Source organism: Protopterus annectens, chromosome 1.part0, assembly GCF_019279795.1.
Source record: "Protopterus annectens isolate FY-2018-M chromosome 1.part0, PAN1.0, whole genome shotgun sequence".
In the NCBI taxonomy this organism is placed as follows: Eukaryota; Metazoa; Chordata; order Ceratodontiformes; family Protopteridae; genus Protopterus; species Protopterus annectens.
The window spans coordinates 1,271,961,484-1,271,987,093 of NC_056725.1; the positions used below are offsets into that span (position 1 = coordinate 1,271,961,484).

The 25,610-nt window shown below is 39.9% G+C and overlaps 1 protein-coding gene across 1 annotated transcript in view; it reads left to right on the forward strand.

Moving 5' to 3' along the window:
• Nucleotides 1-25,610, forward strand: part of CCBE1 (collagen and calcium binding EGF domains 1) — a 1,498,511-nt gene that overhangs the window by 508,887 nt on the left and 964,014 nt on the right. The window lies entirely within an intron of this gene.

Consider the following 25,610-nt stretch of genomic DNA (forward strand, 5'->3'; position numbering starts at 1 on the left):
TTGTAACTGGTACAAAGCTGTAATCCATCTTAGATGAAGCCATTTTTATGTTATAAAAATATTTATAAAAATATTGGGGACAATCAAAAAACACATTTAAGGATTAGACCACAACTAAAACCAAACAAACATCTGCTAGTGACAAGCAAAAACTAATTCCATACTCTCAGAATGAAAAAAACTAAGGCTACATGTCCATTATATGGTATTATGCTTCTACAACGCTTTTGTAGCTTTTCCCTTGAATAGGTTGACTGTGTCCCATAATCTATGTGGCTTAAACTCAGTTCTAACAGTAATATTTTTAATTCTATTTTGCAGTTAAATTAGTAGTGTAACAGTTGCTGTACAATATAAAAAAGTGAACTGCTGTTTACCGTCCTTTTTATCTTTCCATCTTTTTATTCACCCAAACTATATAAGGCAAGGAAAATATTACTTACCTTGTGTTCCTGTGATGGGTTGGAAAAATTGGGGAAATATCTTAAAGTGCACCTTCTATTGAAGATAGAATAACTGCAGCTCTAATACAAAATCCAGTCACCAGAAGCCCAAATCTGTGGCATATAAGCACAAAGCCCTGCCTGTGGCCCAGAGAGTTTGAGGTTTTTTTACAGCTTGGACACTGGAAGAGCCAGGCAGCAGATAGTGGCAGATAGCAGCTTAGAAGGACTTGTTGATCCTAGCAAGAGGTAATGGTGGTTCTATTCAGCTAAACTGCACTTGTAAAAGTAAACCCTTGCACTACAAGAATGGATGCATGATTATGTTAGCATTCCAGGCCATTGATGGTAACCCCCACAGGCAGTTATGTGGGAAGATGCACATGCCAGAGGATGGCATTGAGTTTCTCCATGGTGATGCAGCACAGATATCTACCAGGAGGCAGAGATAGGAATCTTACAATATCCTTGCTCATATTACACCTCCCGAGGAACAGAGAGCTGATTGTTGGCAGGCAACAGGATTTAAATACAATTAAAAAAATCCAATCAGCTAAGATTTTGGCAGTTAAGCTTGCATTTACTGGGCTTCATGTATTTCTTTCTTTCTTTCTTGATTTATTCAGGATTCTTCCTTAGGCTTTAACCAGGAATGTCATACTCAGCAGGCAGCCTTTTTCATGAAGTCCAAAAAGAACTCAAGGAAATCATCTGCAGTCATTTTAAATCCATGAAACATAATCTGAAAGATACAAGTGCAACACAATTGGTTCCGCCATACAGAAAATGTGCTCATCTTTTCACAACGTAATTTGTAATTATAGAGCAAGAGTCATAAGATAAGCATGAATACAGATATGCAGTAAATGTATATAATTTTAATGTATCAGTTTGTAATTATGCCAGATAATTCTTAGCAGATGGGATATTTTATAACAGAGTCTATGAAAATATAAATGAGACATGTCTGATTTATCAAGGGTAAGTAAAAAATGCAAATAAAAGAGCTGGGAAAAGCAACTTTAATGTGCAGCAGTTCTAAGCTATTGGAGCAATCACATAAAGGAGTGAAACACAGACGATGGGTGTAAACTTTTGTTAGGTCATGGTGAGTTTTAGGAAAAAAGGTTAAGGGTGATTTTATGAGTGAGGGGCTGACAGAAGATATTTAAAAGTCAGCCTAACAAGATATCACTGGTATGTCTGAATATACTGAACTGTAATACCTTTCATCTGCCCCTGATTTTGCAGAATGCCTCAGATTATGTCTCATATGTTTTGCTGTTCCTCTTAAAAGCCTAGCTTTTTTTCTGGCAAATCCCAGAGGGTTACAATCAGTCAGCAATACAAGACAGAAATTCTTACTCTGTATTGTTCAGAAATGCATTTGGATGTAAAAGTTGTTCTATTAAATTAAGTGAATTACAATAATTTAATGCTCTGTAGAAAAACAATCATCTTTCTACCTGCTTAACTGAATAAACTACTTGAAACCTCAACAAGGTGTCTTTATTCCTTCTATAGGGAGGGTATCAGAGAGAGAGTCTCCTAGATCTGCTAGCTAAAGGGATTTTATCTGGACTAATCCTTTATACTCTATTACATCTTACTATCTGCTGTGACGTCATCTGAGCATGTCACTTCTCCTGACTTCATTTTCCTTAGTCCACTTTGTACTTCTTCAAGGATGGCTTCTCTTTTCTCTTTTATCATAGGCTGGCATGTGACAGTACAGCTTCCGTTGTTTTGTTTTGTTTTCATTTAGAAGCCTTTCAAAGTACTCCTTCTGTCTGGATTGGTGCATAGTTTAGCAGAACTTTAATGATGAGTCATAACTTTGTACAGGTATCACCAGCAGGTAGGCCAAAGTATTGTTTGTACATGTATGTGAGTCAATACAGAAGCAGAGTAGTCAGTTTAATTCTGTCATTAATGGAAACAATGGTATAGGTTTCCCCTATTAGATAAATGCAATTATGGAAGATTATTAAAACAAAAAGCAGAAAATAATAGATGTGAATTTCTGTTGCAGAAGCAGTAACTAGTGTGGTTTGAAGGGGATAGTTGCCTCAGGTGCAATCTGTTACGGGGTGAGATCTATAATTGTCAAGAGGGCAAGAATGCAGTGCCAACATTCATTTAAGAAGTTTTGGCTGATATTAAAAATGTCAAGCCTTCATGACACTGGGCAAAACAATACAGCTGCATGCCACACATGTTCATAAAAAAACAACATAAGCCTTCTGTTCCACATGTTTATATTATATTTATATTCCCCCTGAAAAAAAAAAAACAAGTTTAAAGGAGAAGCAAAGTGGTCGATATTTCAACTTCTGCATTTTCAGTCTTTTTTCCAGAGTGCTGGGACTTGGCATTGTGATTCCCAGTACTGCAGTAGGAAGCCTTTTCTTCTTCTTTTGGCTTTTCCCAGTTAGGGGTCACCACAGTGGATCATATGTCTGTGCTAATGAGTGGCAGTGGAGTTTTACAGTGTTGAGTTGCCAGCCCGGTGCCCAACCTTCCACAGAAGGCACACACATGCACGCACTCACACCTAGGGCCAATTTAGAGTGTCCAATCCACCTACAGCATGTCTTTGGGATGTGGGAGGAAACTGGAGTACCTGGATGAAACCCACGCGACCACAGGGAGGACATGCAGACTCCGCACAGAAGGCACTCCAGCCGAGAATCGAACTGGAGAACTTCTTGCTGTGAGGTGGCAATGCTAACCGCTGCACCACCATGGCCACCCTTTTTTACTGGCCTAAAATGTGAATTGACAACAGATATGTACAGTCTCTGTAATTACTTTCTTATTTATACACTAACTAGGTGCTTCTGACCATTTCCATAGCTAACAAAAGACAAAAACACAAACAAAATATCAGTCTTAGTTGGAAACATAGTAAATTGTCTTCTTTAGTAATCTTCTGGGTAAAGGAATACAATATTCCTTTAATGGGAGGAAAGGGATAGAGGAAATGAAGGGAGAGAAGAAAGAGTGTTGGCCATAGGCTGATGATGGTCTGCTACTTTCTTCCAAGGAAACCTCCATTGTTGTTGTATTCTTTCAAAATTGTCATTCCATCCTAGTCAAGTAACTACCCATGCTTCCAGAATCCTCCATTTTGTTGCACTGGTCTTATGGAAACTGGCTGTGGACACTGAGTTCTTTGCATTTCAAGTATGATAAGGGGGCATTGCCTATTTATGTAAACTGGTCAGAACTCATAACTAAAAGTAATTAGCTGAACCTCCAGTGTAGACTGCCAGCCTTTTCAATAGCAATGAAAAACAGTAATTATTTTACTAATGCCTGATATTTGACAGTCACAGTTTAATTGCTGTCTTGTACTGTGCGCCTCTTCTTTTGAATAATCAGTGGTTAACACTGCTTATACTTTTAGAGGAGGTACAGACTGAGCAAATCAGCTGGTCTTATGCCTCTCAAAGTCTTAGAGCAAGAAATTGGGACAAAGCCATAAGTAAAAGTGGGACAGAGGATCAACAATAGGGACACTTTTTAAATATTGCTCTTACAAACTTAGAAAGTTGATAAAATAACAGGTTTGGTGTTAGCATGAATTTTCTGAAGGTCATGAAGTCTGAAACTCAAATGTCTGTCATTATTTTCTAACTTTTGTATTTAATGATTTGCCACTAATTTGACAGAAAACCACAATTTTATGAAAAACACACCAAAAATATGAGGCAAAAGTCTAGGCATTCTGGGGAAATCTGTACAGTTGAGAGGTATGGCCCTGGTCGTCAGGATTTCATCATACAGTACTGACACTGGAAAGGGACTAGACAAAAGTTTTCAGTCTGAAAAAGTGATGTAAAAGGAAAAGTGACCAGTGAATTTCAGGTTTAATTCTTCTTTGGTTTGGCATTACTAGACAGAACAGAATTCTTGTCCTGACCAAGGTACACGTCTGTAATAACAGTAAATTTCATGGTTAAAACTGAAACTGGCACATCAGAAACATGATCACATACCACCTGTGATGAAAGGAGATACTGCCAGCACACCTAGCTGGAATTTTATAAAAAATTATATGTCATTGGTCAATATCAAAATGATTTATACAAGATGCTTGTGTTACAAATGTTTTAGAACTGTATGTCATGTATATATCAAACTGCTTGTACAGACGTGTTTGTTGAAAAGGTATTTGCAAATTATTGTTTGAAATTTAACCACAGTGTGTCCTACTGGAAGAGAACAGAAATGTACATGCACTATTGTAACTGTTTAAAAAAGTCTTTTGGCTTTTCCTAGTTAGGGGTTGCCACAGTGGAACTCCGGTCCTCTAATGATTGGCATTGGATTTTTACTGTGCCGATTGCCAGCCCGACACCCAACCTTCAAAGAAAGCACACCCATTCACGTACGCACCTACCTGCATGCCTTTAAACATCACTCGACTGTGGGGAGGACATGCACATATATTTTAACAGTGGAAACTGGAATACAGGAGGTTAACCTCAGTCCATCAAACTTTAGAAAAATAGCTGAAATTAAATTACTTTATAGGATGCAATAAAGAGGCTACCTCTCACATTTTAATGCAGCTAGAGACAAAAGGTATGTACTAGGAAATTTTCTGTAATGTCCTTGGAGTGAACTAATTGCTACTTTTGAAGCATGAAGGACTGCAATTGTTTTAAGATGTCCAGCATTTGCCAAAGACCTGAGGAAAAACGTTTGGATGTATATTTTTACAGGTAGATGCTAAATGCTGACAGCTTCTAGCAATGGGGGTTTTGGCCTAGGAACTAGAAGTCATATGACAAGAAGTGATGTCATCCTGCAAGCTATCCCAGTAGTAATATTTGAGATATAATTTTGATAAGTCTCTTAGTGACTCAGAGCATTCTGCATTCTGTCATGGACCTAACAACAACAATAAGAACCATTCATCACATCTGGTCTGCTATAATGAAATAAGTTTCTAGGGAACAGTATAATTCCCTTAGATACAGTCAGGAATATAATAAAGTTTAGTTTAGAAGTTTTTCTTTATTTGTGTGAGGCTGTACTGCAATGTCATTTTAAATATTTTCTGTGGTTTTGAACTCTGATGTCACTGTGAATGCATATTTAGTAATGTCTTGTTCTTTTATTATTTATTATTAAATATATTTAAACCTTTCATTGTGGCTGATTTGTGCAGAGAGATATTTAAGTTTTGAGAATACTTGCATATTTATTTGGTGACACTGTGTGGGCCACTCCTAATAGCCTTGATCTTGGTCAAACTGTCATTTGCATTAGTATTAATAATACAAAGTAAGATTGGACACCCTTTGCTAGTAGCTAATAAGGAGTGACTGATGGCAGTGGAAACTACCTTATAGTCTGTGCAGAAGGGAGCATAGCTAGTAAACTTGTGCCAGCCTTTCCGAGGTGTGTGTGTGTGTGTGTGTGTGTGCACGTACGTGTGTGTGTGTGTGTGTGTGTGTGTGTGTGTGTGTGTGTGTGTGTGTAAATCAAACCTCAAAGAATGTGTGTGCCAGCTACTTGGGCAGGGACACAAAGCACTGCTTGGACAGAGAGGGTGATGGAGGTCTTGGCTTGGTCACTTAGCTGAGATCTCAACTCTATAGCTGTGCCAGTGGGAAGCCTTATTGGGAATCTGGAGGAAGAGGGAGAAACCAGAGAGCTGCATCTGGAAATACTATGTGGGTACTTGACATCCTCTCAGTGAACATCCCCCACTGTTGCCAGTGATGAGGACTGAGGCTCCTTGATTACTGGTCCAATGGGTGGGTCTTCACACCACCATATATAAGGTGATATTATATATTGTCTACTACCTTCTACCACTGATAAAGTCAGTGATAAATATATCAGAAATGTATAACATCTCTGTTAATTACATCCTTAAGAGGCAAGTCTGTAAAACTTAAAACAGAATGTGCCTCTTTATCTTACAACATGTAGTCAGGGAAATTTAGGATATTAAGCTATAATTTTTTAACTGACCACAGTGATGAAGCTTTTGGCTATGTTCTAATAGATAGTAAACTACTACATCCTTGAAAAATAAAAATGCATGTCACAAAAACACTCAGGTGCAAAACAAAGTCCACTTTTATTCCACTTACCCACCTTGTCGGGACTTGTCTAGCACACTAGTAATAACATTTTCTATTTGTAGTTGTTGTACTATGTTATGTTTCTGTGAGTAACATTGTAGCAAACTGAATGAAACAAGCAGTATAAATATAGCATATGATGTTTACTATGTTATCTGATGCCTGTACACAACATCAGATTCCCATACACTATAACCTTTAAATACATATAGCTTAATTAAAAGTAAAGATTTCAGAAGGTAAGTAATGTAAAACAAAACTGCAAGTCACTGCAACATATCATTTCTGAACTGAATTAATTGTCATCATTAGAATTAAACTTTAAAGTTAAATGACTTTGCAGTGGCAATACTGCTGCAAATTATGTGTGTAAGTGAAGCAAATGAAGTCTGCTGAACTCATGACCAGATGTCAATGGATAGAAGCCATTTCTGCTATGCAGTTAAAGTTGTTGTTGTGTCTTTCGGCTTTTCCCGGTTAGGGGTCGCCACAGCGGAACTCTGGTCTGAAGTAGTTTTCTTAATTGCCTAGCAGTTAGCACATAGGTATTACCTGGCACCTCAGAGGAACAAGGGTATCGGTAGCTAATGAGCTGTTTCCTGGTGTCCGTGGTTTGATGCCCTCAGTTCCCATGAGTCTACTGTGTGACAATGAACAAGTAACTTAACCAGACAGCCTTCTGAGAAATTGGACTGGGCTCCTCAGTCGACTCCTGGATAACATACCTAGTAACTACCAGTGAACCTGTTGGTTAAGTCCTTGGCTTGCCAGAGCTTTAAACTTAGGTAAGCACTGGCAATCATGGTGCTAGAGAGGGAGGGAAGTTTAAAAAAAATAAATGGTGCATTTGGTATTGTAGGCTGAAAGAATGCCTTTCTACATTCACATATATAACACCCATACTAAAAGTGATGCCAGATGTTCAACATCATGCAATTTGATATCCACTGACTTTATTCTTCTCATATGAAAACACTTTCTCCTCTATGTGGTTTAGGATTGGTATATTATTTATTGAAGTGATTTCACTTACGATCAGTGTGCTATTTCAATATTAAAGACATGTCTTGTCATATTTATTATGCTCCAGATTAAGTCTTCCTTTTAGCTTGCCTGAAGGGTTGCTGAGTTAATTCGCAATAACAGTGGTTACATTTCAGGTCTGCATTTTTTAGCACAGAAATGGAATTCTCATTCCAAGCAGTGTATAAAGCATGCTGAGGATGCGTCTTTTTCTTGTGAATACTGCATCGTAACAATGTAGCCAGAAAGCTAGCTTATCTGTGACAGCTTCTCAGGCTCACACTTGGTACATTAATGTTAAGAGTTCTTCCCATAGCAGCCTATTAAAAACTGTTGAAACACTTCTTTTTACCCACGTGAAAGATACATCAGCAAAACCATGATACTGAGTTACCTGCAGAGAATGCCACCTGAATTAAGTTAAAAAGAAATTAGTTTAGTAATGCAAATGCAAAATGACATCCTTAAGTCTAGATTAAAGACTGAAAAATACTTTTGTAATTCCATATTCTATGGAGCAATCTAGCAATATTAAAACAAAACAAACAAAAAAACAAAACAATAAAAACAAGTATGGTCATTAATAAAGTTGCGGCTAAAATGGACTCTTATACCTAGTAATATGTTTCCTGAGCTCTGCTTTCTTCTCCAGTCAGTCCAGAAGGGAATAAATGAAGAGAAAAACAGTGACAAAAGCAGTTAGATACTTTACACTGTGTGTGCGTGTGTGTGTGCATGTGTGCGTGTGTCCGTGCGTGCGTGTGCGTGTGTGTGTATGTGTGTGTATGTCACTGAATTTCTTGGTGCTCACAGCACTGATTTTGGCATTACATTAAATATCAAAGCATCTTTATCATGTAAGAAGAGTTAAGCAACCTGCACATAACTGGACAGTCAGTAGCATTAGACTCTATCAAAGTACAGCTTGATAAAAGTTTTGTTTACCAAAATCAGAAGCTGTTTTGATTCCCCATGAACATTATAGTAAAAGCTTTTCTAAACAAAAGCAGAATGTTTACATGGGGGGAGAGTGAAAAGCTAGCTGAATGTCTCATCATGACCCTTTCTTTATATAAACTGTTTCTAAGATTGAGGCATACTTAGCAAAAATATACTTGGGAGGAAGATACCTGCCCCACTGACCTTTTATACATCTGAAAAGAGTTTTGACTAGCTCTTGTTTTGGTTGAAATACACTCTGCCATCTTCTTACTGGAAAGATATATGCAAGTGCTACCCTCAATAAAGCATGATATTTATGTACTGCAGACGGGCACAGGAATTCAGCCAAAGGATGAAAAGACTTTATCATTGCTAAAGTAGTGGTTACTGCATGCAAGTGATGTGGAATGCAAGGAACTAATGTAGTGGTGCAATGACAGAAATGATTGTAAAGCATCATATTACCAGGAATCTCTTCCAAAGCTGACTACTTCAAAGAGGTATCACCCCTCCCCCACCATAGCCAGCTACTAAAAGCTTTGCTTCTTTCTATCAAATTACAAACACACACACACACACACACACACACACACACACACACACACACACACACACACACACACACACACACGCGTGCGCGCGTGCACAGAGAATGCCTCCTGTCTAGGCCCTGTTAAAGTCATAGAAGTGAAAGGATAATATTAGCACTCATTTGGGACTCGAACTCAAAACCTTTGTCAAGGGCAGGTCATGCTTACTCAACCTGGTTGACTCTTCTGAAAAGGTCACCGAAGCAATAGATGAAGGCAAAGTGGTACAGCACATACCTCAGCCTGGCTGAAGCTTTTGACACAATTCCCCACTCAGGCATAGTACAAAAGTTAAATAAACTGAGAATAAAATGCTATGTCACCCGCTGGATTGCCAACTGTCTCACAGATAGGAGGCAGGAATTCAAAATTGGGAAATTATCTCTACAAAGAGACCAGTCACCAGTGGAGACCTCCAGAGTTCTGTGCTGGGACCTCTCCTGTATGGCGTCTTCTTTTCTGAAGTAAAAGCCAGTACCAAAGGACTCTAACTACTTTTGCAGATGACTGCAAGCTAGGAGCAGTCATTGAATCCCAAAATGACATAACCATCCTGCAGGAATCGTCCCAAACAAATAAATGTTGGTGGGCTAGCACCACAACAGCACAGTATTGTATCTTCTCTTAGGTGCTCTATGCTTCTAGGAAGTATCATTGTCAAGCGGTGGCGAATCATCCTTTGCATGAAATCTCTGTAAAAGCCTGCAAGCATGTGTGGGATACTGACTCCTCTCTTAAGGGATGCCCAAATGTTATTTGTACTAAACCTCTACTGCCTTGGGGAGCTGACTCCACAATGTCATGTTTGTAATAGCTTTCTCCATATCTCGGAGAAACTATGTTGCTTAGAAATAATGTCTTTACAACTGGATGACAAGCATTATGTCATGTCATGGTGGACTGATTTTCAAATTATTTTGTAAGTTCTGACCATTGGTTTTGAGATCTGCCACACATTAACAACTTTGTAATAAACAGAATAAAGGGTTTTGTTTGTGTAGTATGACAGATTAATGTGGCCCAGACAAGGGACTGTTAATTTATCACATTTTCTCAAACTAGTGGTTAATCCACAGTGGGTCAATCAACCCTTTTTCATCAGTGACCAGGGAAATCAAATATTCATTATAAAGTTTACAAAAACAGATATGCGCTTGCTTATAGGACTAAAGATAGCTCTAGACCTAGCTATAGCTTTATGGTATCATAAAGGTGTACAATTTGAATTAAGCTGATAAAGGGGTGAAGCATACCTTGACTATATTAATATTTATATTAGTAATACATGCAAGAATAAGTAAGCTTTCCTTTGAAGAGAGAGTTATTCACCTTCACAGTTGCAACAACTCAGTTTAAGCTAACATGAAAATAATAAGTCAATACTGTAGGTAAAGTTTAGATGTCAGCAATGTTCAAAGCAAATCTTACTCTTAAGTAGCCAATATGCATGCACTTTATAAAATATATCATATGTGACAATAGGAATATAAGCAACCTTTAGTCAATTCCCTCCACAACTGTAAACTGCATCAACATTCATTTTTTTTCTTGACTAAAAGGACTGAGAACAATCTGTCCTATATAAAATGGAAATATAATTTACCATCTTCTGAACTGTTAGAATGTTTTTTTTTATCCACAAGTAAATCCTGCAATAACTCATAAAAACATATGTTTGCCATATGTAAAATAGTCACCACACATGACAACCCCCCCCCCCCCCAGATTCAGTAAGCAGCTGTGCAGGAATAAGTTATTCCTGCACGGCAGGGACCGTTGCTGTTCAGCATGGCAGCATGCCATGCATATGTATGAAGGTGGGCTGCCGTGCTGTAAAACGGACATGGTTCCATGTATGAGTGCAGGGGGGGTGTCTGAGAGCAGAGCTCTCACAATATACACACCTCTTGCACTCCAGAAATGCCTTTCGGCAATTTAAAATGAGCGAGAATGCTCTTAACAACCCCAACCCTCCAGGACAAGAAATCTGTTCAAAGCCATAAGGATCAAATGTCCCTACCGATGCAAAAGTTGATAGAATAACACACTTAGCATAAGTACATAGCGCACACCTCCCAACCCATCAGAGTAAGGAATGTGGACAAAGCCAAAAGGGACAATCATCCCACAAAGCAGAAAGTTGATAGAATAACAGGTTCAGCATTATGCAGGAATATTCTGAAGGGTACAAATAAAAAAACACAATAAATATTTTTTTTTTTATATAAATACGATAAAGTTTAGCTGCATGGGTGTGCCCATTGCTTAGCTATGCTTAGTCCAGCTTAAACAGCACAAGAAGTTAAATAGCAAGAGACATCCAGCTTAAACAGTACTGCCATAATGTAGTGGTTAGAGTATATGCTTTGTAAGCAGCTATTCTGCATTTGATCCTCACTGTTGTCATTTTTACATGTGAAAGCAGTACATACACATTTTTCTTTTATAATTAGCTACTAAATAACATATATTTGTTAACCAGAGTACTGTAATAGGTCCAGATGTGAGGTGTCAGTTTAATAAACTTTTGAAACCTCCATACAAACACAAGTGCCCCATACACTATAGTCACACATGAATAAATGTAATGAAAGCACATTGGGGTTGTCAGGGACAGTAAACAAATCTATAATATGTAATGAATGATGAAGCAATCCAGCAGATAGTCTATAAAATAAAGAAATAAGCAATGTTAAGCATTGCACAGCTCTGCTTACCAGGTTCAAGTATTGTGTAAATATGACTGCTAAGCAATGAGTAGCCCAGCTAAGTGAATTTGCCCATTAAGAAGCAGTGCTAAACCTGCCCCTTTAAGCACTGCCAACCTTAACTTAGTTCAGCTCAGCATGTTCAAAACCATCCAATCACGGCAAAGGGTGGGACATCGGCAGTATTTAAACACCGCAGGCAGGAATACAGCTCATAACTGGTTGCAGCTTCCCACTGTAGGCAGTATGGCAGGTGTTGGTGAGGGCATGTGCTTCTGGGCACAGCGCTGGGGCATACAGGAGTCCAAGGTCATGGCAGGACTCCTGGTAAAAAAACATGACGAGAGACTGCTGCAGGGCCCATACCAGGGCTCCCAATATAAACCGGAACCTGCGTGGTCTTGCCCATGATCTCACCAGTGCCACTGGTATCCCTTGGACTGGTGAGCAGGTCTGGCACCACTAAGCTAACTTGAAGTGGAGAAAGTGGAAGCTCTTGGATGAGTAGGTCCAAGAGGCAAGGCAGAGGGGTGATGTCCTAGTAGTGTGTAAGTATTTATATCAATAACTGTTTACCAAAGCCCAGCCTGTGTATGTGATAGATAGGTATGCCTAAATATTTCTCAATTCCCTTTACAGCTGCAGCTGAGTGAGCTGTGAATCAGGAAGCCCATGCGAGTAGGTTGCAAAGGCTGCGTCACGAGCTGGTGAGTAACAATCTTGCTTGTAGTAGTCATACCAAATAAATATAAAGTAGTAGAAAGTCACCTGGCAGTATAAAAACTGTGTATGGGTTGTACTGAATAAACCAGACAATATGACAGTAATAGTTCCATATAGGTGATATTTAAATAAAACTGTAACTGCCTGGCAATAAAGTTCTAAATCCTGGACTGGTTGTGTATTGTATGGCATTTAGTGTTGCAGTCTCTGAATAGTAATGTTGTGTTAACCACTGTTCCCCACACTGTGCTACATAAAAAATATGTCTAGGAATGTCTGTATAAGACTGTTATAAGTACAGGGTCTGATTGTACAACCAAGAGAGACTTGCAGTTTCTAAATAGCTCACTCTGTTGAAACCCAAAGTGTTGTATTTTAGCACACACAGCCATGGTTTGAATCCTGGGAGGGGTAGAAAGCTGTATGCAAAATTATGCCTCTCAACTGTACAGATTTTTGCAGAATGTCCAGATAATTGCCTCATATTTTTGGCCTGTTCCTCTGTCTCTCTGGCAAATCACTGGGATGATCTCAGAATTGTAGCCACTAAAGAATGACATACATTTGATTTTCAGACCTCAAATTCTTCAGAAAATCTTTATTAAAACAAATCCTGTTACTCTAGCAACTCTTCAGGTTTATAAGCGCAATATTTAGAATATGTCCCTATTTGTACCCCCATGTTGTCAAGCTTTGTCCAGAGTGTGTGCATTAAGTGATTGAGAGGTATGTGCATAATATTAACTAGGAATCTGGGAATATGTGTAGAAACAGTCAGGTAGTGTTAATAAACATTCCCCCCACAGGTCTGTCAGATAAGAAAACTGTAACTGCCTGGCAATAAATATTTAAAACCTGGACTGGTAGTGTTTACTCTGGCATTGTATGGTCTGACATGTAGCATTCACCAACATCTGATATTAGAATAGTACTGTTGTGTCAACCACTGTTTTTCACACTGTGCTACATAAAAATATGTCTGGGAAGGTTTGTATAAGACTGTTGTAATTACAAGGTCAGATTGTACAACCAAGAGAGACTTAGACAGAAAACACTAAAAGAACAGACACCAGTGTCTAAATAGCTGAGTCTGATGAAACAGAAATTGTTGTTTTGTTAGCAAACTCAGCCATGATTTGAATCCTGGCAGTGATAGTAAGCTGTATGCATAATCATACCTCTCGACTGTACAGATTTTCCCAGAATGTCCAGATATTTGGCTCATATATTTGGCCTGTTCCTCTTTTTTCCTGGCAAATCAGTGGGATGATCTCAGGATTGTAGCCACCAAATAATGACATACATTTGAGTGTCATACTCCAAATCCTTCAGAAAATGTATATTAAAACAAATCCTGTTACTCTAGCAACTGTCTAAAAGTTTTTAAGAGCAATTTTCAAAATATGTCCCTATTTGTACCCCCATGTTGTCAAGCTTTGTCCAGATGTTGTGCATTAAGAGATTAAGAGTTATGTGCATAATTACAACTAGGTATCTGGAAATATGTGTAGAAACAGTCAGGTAGTGTTAACAAATATTCCCTCCACAGGTCAACCAGGTAAGAGAAGTAGAATTTAGCTATAAGACAGTTGAAGTATACACTGTGTACAAACATACCACTGCCTAAACCAAGGCCATATGGTATTGTAATAATACCTGTAGAGTAATGATTAGAGCAATGATCATTAAAGTTGTGAGTACTGCAAGGATATAAAAGTTAATTGACATCTCTCTCTCCCCCTCACCATATCTGCAACAATAATCTAAACACACAAATGAATGGGTATGTTTACACCAAACCTACTGTTGAGACATATGTCCTATTGTTCAAAAAATATTAGAATGTGTTTTTATTAATGTTCCATTTTGAAATACTATCATTGGTGGCCTGTTGCTATCAATGTAACCTGCATGCTGTTGTAATGGCCACTGTGATTCCATATATGCATGTATTCTGTTTGCTATGCAACTATTCCAAATCTGGTGTTTTAGGTTAATGGGAATATCTATCCATGTTGTTATAAGAAATCCTGGATTGTATTGACTATTACTAACCCACATATGTTCTAAAACTGCAACACCATAGCACGTTTGGGAAGGCCGGTCCCAGCGGACCCACCACTCCCACCTCATCTGGCCATGCAACCAGGCCCCAGCACGTCTGAGACCCACCCTGGGACCTCCTTGTCTATTGGTCCTGCACCACCATTGGGTGGAACCACCTCAGGGAATGGGGCTTGTCCCCTCTCTGGGAGCAGGCACAGACAGGAAACTGTCACCCGATGTCAGGTCCGGGGATTGGTGCATAGCGAGCTCTGAAGAGAGTTTGGAGATCTGCTACACCAGCTTGAGGGCTGTGTGGTGCATTTAGAGGGTCAGCCTGCCCCTCCTGCTCAGCCCCCAGCACAGCCACCTTCAGGGCCGTGAAGGTGCAGTGGTGATTGCCCATGGGTGGGGACCTCAGTCCCACTGTTTCCATTTGGGGGCTTATGTGCTTCCGATTTCATAACATCCCTCCCCATCCAAGGTGTTTACCCCACACATGTGTCATATACCACCCCTGTATGCTGTCTTGTCTGTCTTCCTACCCAACCTACCTCCCCAAATATAACTACTATCCGTACCCAACATCCCACTCTCACCTTAAAAAAAAGGACAATCTGTTCCCAAAAAAATTGTTTGCCCCATACATAACTGTCCATTTCACACACGTGTCCAGTGGCACATGTAATCTAGTCTGATTGGCTTCATAACACATTATTGTTGTCCTCACCCCTCTGTCAGGGGTCTGAGTGTTCAAATATACCTCCAAATTCAGTATGCATGCACAGCTGTTGCTGTAGAAGAAATGGAGAGCTATGGACCTTCCCTACACTTGTCCTGCACATCCCTAGCTACTTTCCCTTTTATCTTTCCCTTTTTGTGCCCCCTTTTTCACCACTTTCCTCTCACTCCTTTTTTCTTTTCTTTTAAATAAATTAGTGCGGGGTAAGTGGGAGTAATCACTTTTAAGCAGTAGTAAGTGGGATTAAGCCTGTTTGCATGGCCCTAAGCAATGCCTATGCAGATTAAGCACTTTTCAGGCTGTCTGTAAGCATATTTAACTGGAAGTTAGCATTGCTTACCATCACGCAAACCCACGCAAACCATATTACCACTGCTTAAAAGTACCTTGATCACGCTGTATCCATTGTTCTGCCCAGCAACAAAATAATCAGCCTTTGCAAGTGTCAAACCCAGGATTCTTCACACCATAACCACAGCAAGTTGCCACTAAGCCATCTGAACTGCAGATATGCATGATGTTTTCTCAAACATATTATAGGTTCATAGGTTGGTACTAGGCTATTGGTTCTAGGGCCTATACAAGCATAGACATAACAATTCCCTGGCTATTTCTTCCCATAGTATTTACTTCCCTGGACCCTTGTCTAGCAGGGTGACTGATGTGATCCCTGGGGGTGAATTTCCTGTCTCCCATACAATCATCAAGGTTCCTTTTGAAGAGGGCCAAAGAGGCGCTCTGCTTGACAGGTATGGGCAGTCTTTTCCAGAGTCTGGGGAGTCTCTGGGTCAGGAACCTGTCCCTCCAGCATGTTTTGTTCATTGTGATTACAAGGTTTAGATCCCTGCAGCGTGTGTCTCTGAGGGATTGGGATTTCTTTAAGTGTAGCATGTCCAACAGCTCTGGGTTTGACATGGCCTTGTATGTTAAACAGAGATTGCCTCTGAGTAGACGATATGTAACAGAGTATAGGTGGAGTTTTTTTAGACAGTCAGCATACGGCATATGCTTTAGGCCTGTGATTCTTTTAGTGAGGTATTTCTGCAACCTTTCCAGTTGTTGCAGATGTTTTGAGAGGTACATACCAAATGGGGTGTTGTATTCTATAACAGGTCTAATGAGGGATGAGTACAGTGGGACAATGACCTCCTTTTTTCTGGATGAAAAACCCTTAGTGATGAGGGGTGCCACATAGAAGGATTTCCTGACTGTTGTGACAATGTGGTTATCGAAGGTGAGACCACTGTCCACCTGTGTCCCTAAGTCTCTTATCACACTTTTGGTGTTTAGTGTACTGCCACCTATGTGGTAATTCACGGGTACATGTTTTTTTTCCAAAGGGGATAACTATACATTTCTTGGCATTGAGCTTGAGCCCATGGCTCTGGCACCAAGCATCTGTTTCTGTAAGGGCCTTTTGTAGAAAATCCTCATCATTTGGGGATTCAATAATGGCTCCCAGTTTGCAGTCATCTGCGAACTTTATTAGCCAGAGTCCCTTAGTGTTGGCCTGTACTTCAAAGAAGTAGATACAAACAAGAGCGGTCCCAGGACTGAACCCTGAGGTACTCCACTTGTCACTTGTCTGGAGCTGGATTTGGAGTCGGCTAAGTTTACAGTGTGGATTCTGTCAGTAAGCCAGTTGGCAACCCATCGAGTGATGTAGGGATTAATGCCCAGCTTAGTAAGTTTATCTATGATTCCAGAGTGGGGGATGGTGTCGAAGGTCTTGGTGAGGTCCACCTTACCCTTGTCCATGGCTCTGGAGACTGATTTGAAGAAGTCAATCAGGCTCAGGAGGCAAGATCGGCCCTTCACAAACCCAAACTGTGTGGGGTCCAGTGTTTGAAGTTTGCCAATGTCTTTGTTTATATTGTCAAATACAAGTTTACAAACACACAGACACTGTTATTCTCAGTAATGCACACTGACACATTTGTCAGTACTGGGGTCCATAGGTGCAGGTGTTCCTAGATGTGTACCAGGCTAATGTCCATGGAGAGATGAGAAGAGTACGGCATGTGGGTACACTGGTATCATGCCCCTGACATTTGTCAGCAGGCCATCTATCAACTGATGCCACTTGAATGATCCCCAGGGTGACAGTTAAATTCAACATCCAATCATCTGGTCTTCTCTTGCAGAGGGCCAGTGAGGTGCTCCAATTGGCATGTATGCAACATATATTACATAACATGGCCAGTGTCTGGGTTAGAGACCTGTACCCAAGCATGTTCTGTTGACTATGGTAGTCTGGTTGAAGTATCCATGGCATGTGGTGCATACAGGGTGGGGTTTCCTAGCTGTGGCATTCATACCACAGTTGGGCAGAACATGTCATTGTCAGTCAATCATAGATTGCCTGTAAGCAGCCAAGATGGATACCTGACATCTGCACATCTGTACAGAGGACAGACAGAAATCAGCTAGCCAACAGGTTATGCATTAGGATGAATGTTGTGACAGATAGATGTCTGCCACTGATAGGTATGCCATTATTACATGACAGCAGCCCTCAATGACATGTCCTAAACACATAGTAGTCTACAGATAATATCCACATATCAGATCAATATCCAATAGGTGATATTTAATAACATACAGCTCACACATCAAGAACATGATAGTCAGTACTCAGAATTCAGCTTTGCGTGCAGGGGTGTATGGTTCCAGTACTACAATCTGCAATCTACTCTTACTTGGAAAAGCACTCTTAAACGTAATAATGTAATGATACAATACATGCAAGTGTGACTGCATATAACCTGGGATACTACCTGTGTATGAAATGCATACAAGGAGAAAAGATTGTTGTACTAGTCATGTATACTCAGGTGAAATACAGTATACTCACACCCCTTGTTACTGTAATGACACCACATAGAAGCATGTTATGTACATGGAATTAAATACTCTTATTAAAGATGTCATTACCCTGCTATTTTATCAGACTGGAATGTAAACACTGGTTACCAAGGCTAAGCTATGCTAAGAAGGTGTAACCATTGCTTGAATGTCAGTGCTAAGCAGATTTGCTCACAGGTAATTCAAGCCTACATGGTGTAAGCCCTTATTATTTTAACCATACATTAGCACCGCTTGCCATCGAGCAAGCCTGTGCAAACCCACTTAAAGATGCTCAAAACTGCCTTAACCACTCTGTATCCAACAGTCCTTTTTCTGTTTAGCAACAAAATAAACAAACCTTGAACCCAGGACGCTGAACACTATAATCACAGCAGTTAACCACTAAGCCATTGAAGCTGTAAAGATGTCTGTTGTTTTTTTTCAAATATATCATTCAGTACACATACTAAATAGTAGAGAACAACTGCTTTGACTACTACAATTGTTTAGTTGTTGTAAGTGAAAATAGTGTTGAATCAGTCATGTTTTTATATCAGATAAATTTTAACAGATATCAGATAAATATGGTGTGATGCATCTGGGAAGGTATATACAACACTCATGTTTACACATAAGGATATGGATATATATATATATATATATATATATATATATATATATATATATATATATATATATATATATATATATATATATATATATATGTAGATATATGTATGCATGTGCATGCACACACATATATATATATATATATATATATATATATATATATATATATATATATATATATATATATATATATATATATATATATATATATATATATATATATATATATATATATATATATATATATATATATATATATATATATATATATATATATATATATATATATATATATTATATATATATATATATATATATATATATATATATATATATATATATATATATATATATATATATATATATATATATATATAGATAGATATATATATAAACATATGCCCATAACATGTAGTGGAGTCATACCTCAGCACCATAAGTCACAACCTCTTAGTGCAAGGAAATGTAATGTAAGCATTGCAGGTATAAATGTAGAATTTTGCTACAGTAACAGGGGTTGTGTCAACAGACATGTTGTGTAGGAAGTCACTTCTGATACTGACATGTATGCCATCAGTTATTGAGAGACATCATAAAATCATCATAGTGGAGTATCACACAAATCACAGCAATGATCCTGTGGAATACAGCAGAGATATGACCAATAAACGTGGACAGTCTGACACAATCTGGTCAGTCCAGATGTATACACAGAACTCGTTAGTGCAAGATGTGTGAACCAAGCCTGACAAAGGGGATGTTTACAGCCATGAAAATGGGGATATCACACAAATACTGGAATAGATAAGCTCACAGAGTTGATGCATTCACACCCTCCTGTCTGTCCTAACACATATTAACCAGGGGAGCAGAGGTCCGAAGCCTACATACTTCCCACTAGTTAGTGACATACCTCTTCACAGCATCCCACTGCTTTCTCAGAAATACACAACACATATGGTGGCCAGCAACAGTACATCTGACAAATATCTGGACATAACATCACACTAGGTAAATACACTGAACTGCTAGGCATGTCACAAAGCACTGTGCAAAGTACAGGCAGACTGCCACAACACTGACCCAAGTTTCCTATGGGGGAACACACATGTACTTGCAAGGTGAAGTAAATATTGAGGGAAGAAATATCCAGGGAATTGTTATATCTAGGCTTGTATAGGCCATAGGGCCAATAGCCTAGTACCAACATATGAACCTATGAACCTAAATATAGCAGGCACTACAGGCATATAACAGCATGGAGTAACAGACACTAGTGTGAAAATGCATACCCACAACCAGTCTCAACACAGTCACAGTGACATTCAGGGTAAGCCTAATGAATAGTACAGTATATGGACTGTGTGAACAAAACCATCCTCATATTTGCCACTCACACACTAACCCTACATATACTGGCCCAATTCACAGTGTAGTCTGATGCCTGACTATGGTATGGGACATGTCTCAGTCTGGCCCTACAAACATATATGCTGATAGGGTACCAGAAACTGGAACAGCATGCAACATCAGACAGAACAGGACCAAGAACACTGACATCTACCACAGTCTGTACATAGACCAAGTAACATATTCACAATACACTGTTACACAATACTGACACTCTGTCAACAATCACCATAAGTACACAGACTTCATTACTGTACAGACTACAACAAAATGTCCAGGTTTTGTCCTCAAATATAAGGCCTACTATACATAACATGTCTAGCAGTCTGATATATCACTGGCTTGTTATCAGGAATGATGTCAGTAAATAATGATATACTGTACATATGCACCTGTTACTGCATGATGTATGGATGAAGGATGACAGACTTGGGGGACAGAGGCACAAACACAGGGCCAATATTAACATATTGCTGTGATAAACTGAGATAAATCCTGATGTAACAGGGTTTGTTGTGACATATCTCTTCTGAGGGATATGAAGTCAGTAACTCACATGGATGTCACTATGTACTGACTACAATCATCAGAGCATGCTACTGCATATCTAAAGATAGGAAATGTGTGAGTAACACACCACATCTAAGACTCCAAACTCTGGCCACTATGCAGATAGCCTTACAGGTGAGAGCTTCCTCAACCACATAACACTGTCATGGCAGACTTTAAATAATGTAGAACAGCCATATCCACACAAACCCTGTTAAACCAACATTACTTCAAATGTAGAACAGCAATACTTACATTTTGTCCCCATGTCTGGAACATCCCCCTCACATTTCTTGGCCTGTCTCTACAGTGTATGTTGTAAGAGTATTTCCAACTACTCTCTGTGATGCTGTTTTACAGACATCCATATGAAGTCCTGCTCAAAGTGAAGGTAAAGGGCCAACACCCACATGAAGTGCTTAGTTATAGGAGTGTGTTTCCATAAAATTGGCTATAGGAATGATACCTCAGCTGTTCCACAGGTGATTAGCAAGTGGAGGACACCAGTTCATGCACAGGCCATCAGCTGATCATGAGTATTACCTACAAAAGTAAAGCTGCTGCCTATGCAAAACAGATATACTTTTCCAAATCCACCAGAGAGGGAGAGAGAAAGAGAGAGAGAGAGACATAGAGACACAGAGAGACAGAGAGAAAGTAAGAAAGGAAGGGAGTAAGAGCCAAGCGTGTTTGTGTATGATTTGTGGGTGGAGTGGTATCTGGGTATTATAACGGTTGCCTATCTTATTTACTAATCCATACTGTCACATAGTAATTGCACATGGCTGTACACATTTATAGCTGTGGATTGCCTACAACAACCTCTACAGTGTTTAAAAACTGTTGACGTTGTAATGCGGACATTGGGACATATAAGTCCTCAATATAATGATGTAGCAAAACCCAGACTACAATGGATCCTGTCATTACACAATCACCCCAACACTCACACAGGATACTGATGACACACACTTACCAGTACTGAGGTTCAACCCCCTACCTATGTATTACTATTACAGTATTATGCAGTTATTGCAAGTGCCACAGAGCTTATATGCTGGACAGCTGTCAAAAGGTATATTTGAAGGTGAGTGACATAAGCAACAGTGCTAAAGGAGAGGTAAGGGAAGTGTAGTAAGTGCGAATGTCCACAAAATCAGGTGTCAACAAAGACATCCACACAGTCTCTCATAGAAACACACACATTATCACAGTTGGCAGGATCAGGATTAGAACTCCTACCTAACTAATTTGCTACACTACAGTATTACACTGTTATCAGAAGTGCCACAGAGTTAATGGGGCTAAAATATGGCTGACTGACATCAACAGGTGTGCTAAAGTAGGGCAATGGGAGGTGTGACTGTGAATGGCTTCAAAATCATTAATCTCCACACACACACACGCACACACACGCACACACACACACACACACACACACACACACACACACACACACACACACACGCACACACACACACACACACACACACACACACACACACACACACACACACACACAGACACACACACACACACACACACACACACACACACACACACACACACACACACACACACACACACATGCACTTGTAAGTACTGAGATGCATAGGTTCATTGCTTCACAGGTGTGTAGTAGGTGAATGGGCCTGAAGGCTATACAAGGCTAGGCCAAGGGAATACATTGGCATCAGGCCACAGGACAATAGTCCCCAGTGTGGCTCAGGGGTGCAGTCCCTATAGTGGTCCCCAGGGGTGGGTATTGTATTAACTACCCACTCATCTGGGTTACTATTGTGGGTGGCCAGTGATGTGCACTGTTTCCCATATATGTGATCTATATTCCATAACATAGACAGTATATGGGTTGTGCACATGTCCCACACGCATGTTCTTTGACGTGTGGAAGTATACTTGAGGTCTCTGGGGCATGTTGTGTGGACAGATTGTTATCTTCTGATGTAGCATTCCTTACCTCATTTAGTGAGACCTGACTATGTAACTGAGGTCAGGCTTGCACCTACACTGACAGCATGATACGGGTATTCGGTGGAGTTAGTGGTGTCTGTCCATGTCCATATTTTACCCTGCACACACATTTACATTTGCCAGGGGTGAGGTTCGAACCTTTATCTAACAATCTTTACGCACCATTATACTATGCATTTACCACATGCACCACTGACCTTACATGGTTTAGGGTTGGCAACAGGTACTTCTAAGGTGGATGATATCTGCAGGACTGCTAAAGTCAGGATCTGAGATGTATACTGGGTGTAAATGAGGCCAAAATCATTGAGGTACAGACATACATATGTACACTTGCCACAGATGAGATTCAAACTCATACCTATGTAGGTACTGCTGCTACATTGTTCCACATTTATTACATGCGCCATGGAGCTTACATGTTGGAGAGCTGTGCCAAGGTAACTTTGAAGGTGACTAACATCAGCAGCAGTGCTAAAGGAGAGGTAAGGGGAGAGTAGTATGTGTCAATGTCCATAAAATCAGGTATCATCAAATACACACACATTCTCTCACACAAACACACAGTTTCACAGTTGTCCTCTCTGGGATTAAAACTCCTACTTAACTAGTATGCTACACTATAGTATTACACAGTTATCGCAAGCTCCACGGAGCTTATATGTTGGAGAGGTCTCCACAGGTATCTTTGAAGGTGACTAACATCAGCAGCAGTGCTAAACGAGGGGTAAGGGGAAAGTAGTAAGTGTCAATGTCCATAAAATCAGTTATCATCAAAGACACACACACTCTTTCACACAAACAGTGTTGCAGTTTCCATCTCTAGGATTAGAGCTCCTCCCTAACTAGTATGCTACACTATAGTATTACACAGTTATCACAAGCGCCACAGACTTTATTTGTTGGAGAGCTCTCCATAGGAATCTTTGAAGGTGACTAACATCAGCAGCAGTGCTAAAGGAGGGGTAAGGGGAGAGTAGTAGGTGTCAATGTCCATAAAATCAGTTGTCATCAAAGACGCATGCACTTTTTCACACAAACAGTTTCATAGTTGCCATCTCTGGGATTAGAGCTCCTACCTAACTACTATGCTACACTATAGTATTACACAGTTATCACAAGCGTCACAGAGTTTATTTGCTGTAGAGCTCTTCACAGGTATCTTTGAAGGTGACTAACATCAGCAGCAGTGTTAAAGGAGGGGTATGGGGAGAGTAGTAGGTGTCGATGTCTATAAAATCAGGTATCATCAAAGACACACACGCTCTATCACATAAACACAAACAGTTTCACAGTTGTCATGTCTGGGATTAAAACTCCTACCTAACTAGTATGCTACACTAGAGCACCACAGAGCTTATGGAGCTGGCACTTGTCCAAAGGGTTATTTCAAGATGACTGACATCACCAGGCATGCTAAAGCAGGGTAATGAGAGGTGTAGTGACTGTGAATGACCTCAAAATCATTTATCGCCACACACACACACACACACACACACACACACACACACACACACACACACACACACACACACACACACACACAGTTTCACAGGTGCCATATCTGGGATTAAAACTCCTACCTAACTAGTTTTCTATACTACAGTATTACATGTATCACATGCACCACAAAGCTTATAGGGCTGAGATTTGGCCAGAGGGTTATTTAAGGTGACTGACATCAGCATGTGTGCTAACATGGGTGATGGGAAGTGCACTGTTTGCGTGAATGGGCCATAAACCATTCCTCTGGAAACACACACACACACACACACACACACACACACACACACACACACACACACACACACTCAGTCACACACAACTTTACATTTTACAGGACTGGGTATACTAATGCTAGATGAATACTGATTTGTACTATTGTGTTACACAATTATCACTAGCACCACAGATACTACAGGGCTGAGGGCTACCAAAAGCAATGTCTACAGTGATTGACATCAGCACATAATGTGATATTGGCCAATTCGATGTGTGGGGAGTGGGACAAGCCTCATGATGGAACTCTCTCTGTCACTGTCTGTCTCTCTCTTCCCCACATCTCTGTGTGTGTATGTTTGACATATTATAGTGTGTTGGCCTTGGATATGTGTGAATATTCCAATCCAATATGTGTGCAAAGCATGAATAGTGTGCAATGTGGTGTGTGCACAGACATCTGCGACTGACAGATATGTATAGTCCACTGTTGTTGTCAGACATGGGCTTCATTTCTCTAAGTGTAGGAGTATGCCCAGTATGACCTTCTGTATTGTGTGTTTGAATCCATTCCAGGTAGGTTGTACTCCAGTCCAGGGTTTGGTGTTCTACACCTACAGATAGCAACCTGTTTCTGCAGGGTATCTGTAGATAGGTTGACAATATGGAGTCACAATGGGCAGCAGATAGTGAGATGCTATAACTACAGTGTCTGTGCTGCTTGTGTTACATGGTTGGTTTTAGCAGAGATATTCAGACATATGTACTGTTTTATACTGTGATGTATTATGCCATCAACTACTGACAGATATACATATTTGCTCACAGTTATTTCCTGGGAAATACAAGGTGAATGAAGCTGTGTCCAGTATTGTGGTCTGCAGCCTACATATTATTGCACACTCATGCCATTTGGGAGGAGTGGCTGCAGACACTTGCTGATGGGTCTGTGTAAATGGTCCAGCACCTTGATACTGTGGTGGCTAAGGATCCCCTTCTTGTACATATATCGACATAACAGAATGGCCATATCCTGCTGTGGTCATACCTCTCAGCTGTACAGATTCACCCAGGTTTCCCAGAGGAAGGCCTCATATATATGGTCAGTTCCCCTTCACATTGTGGTTTGCAAGTAGGTTTGTAAC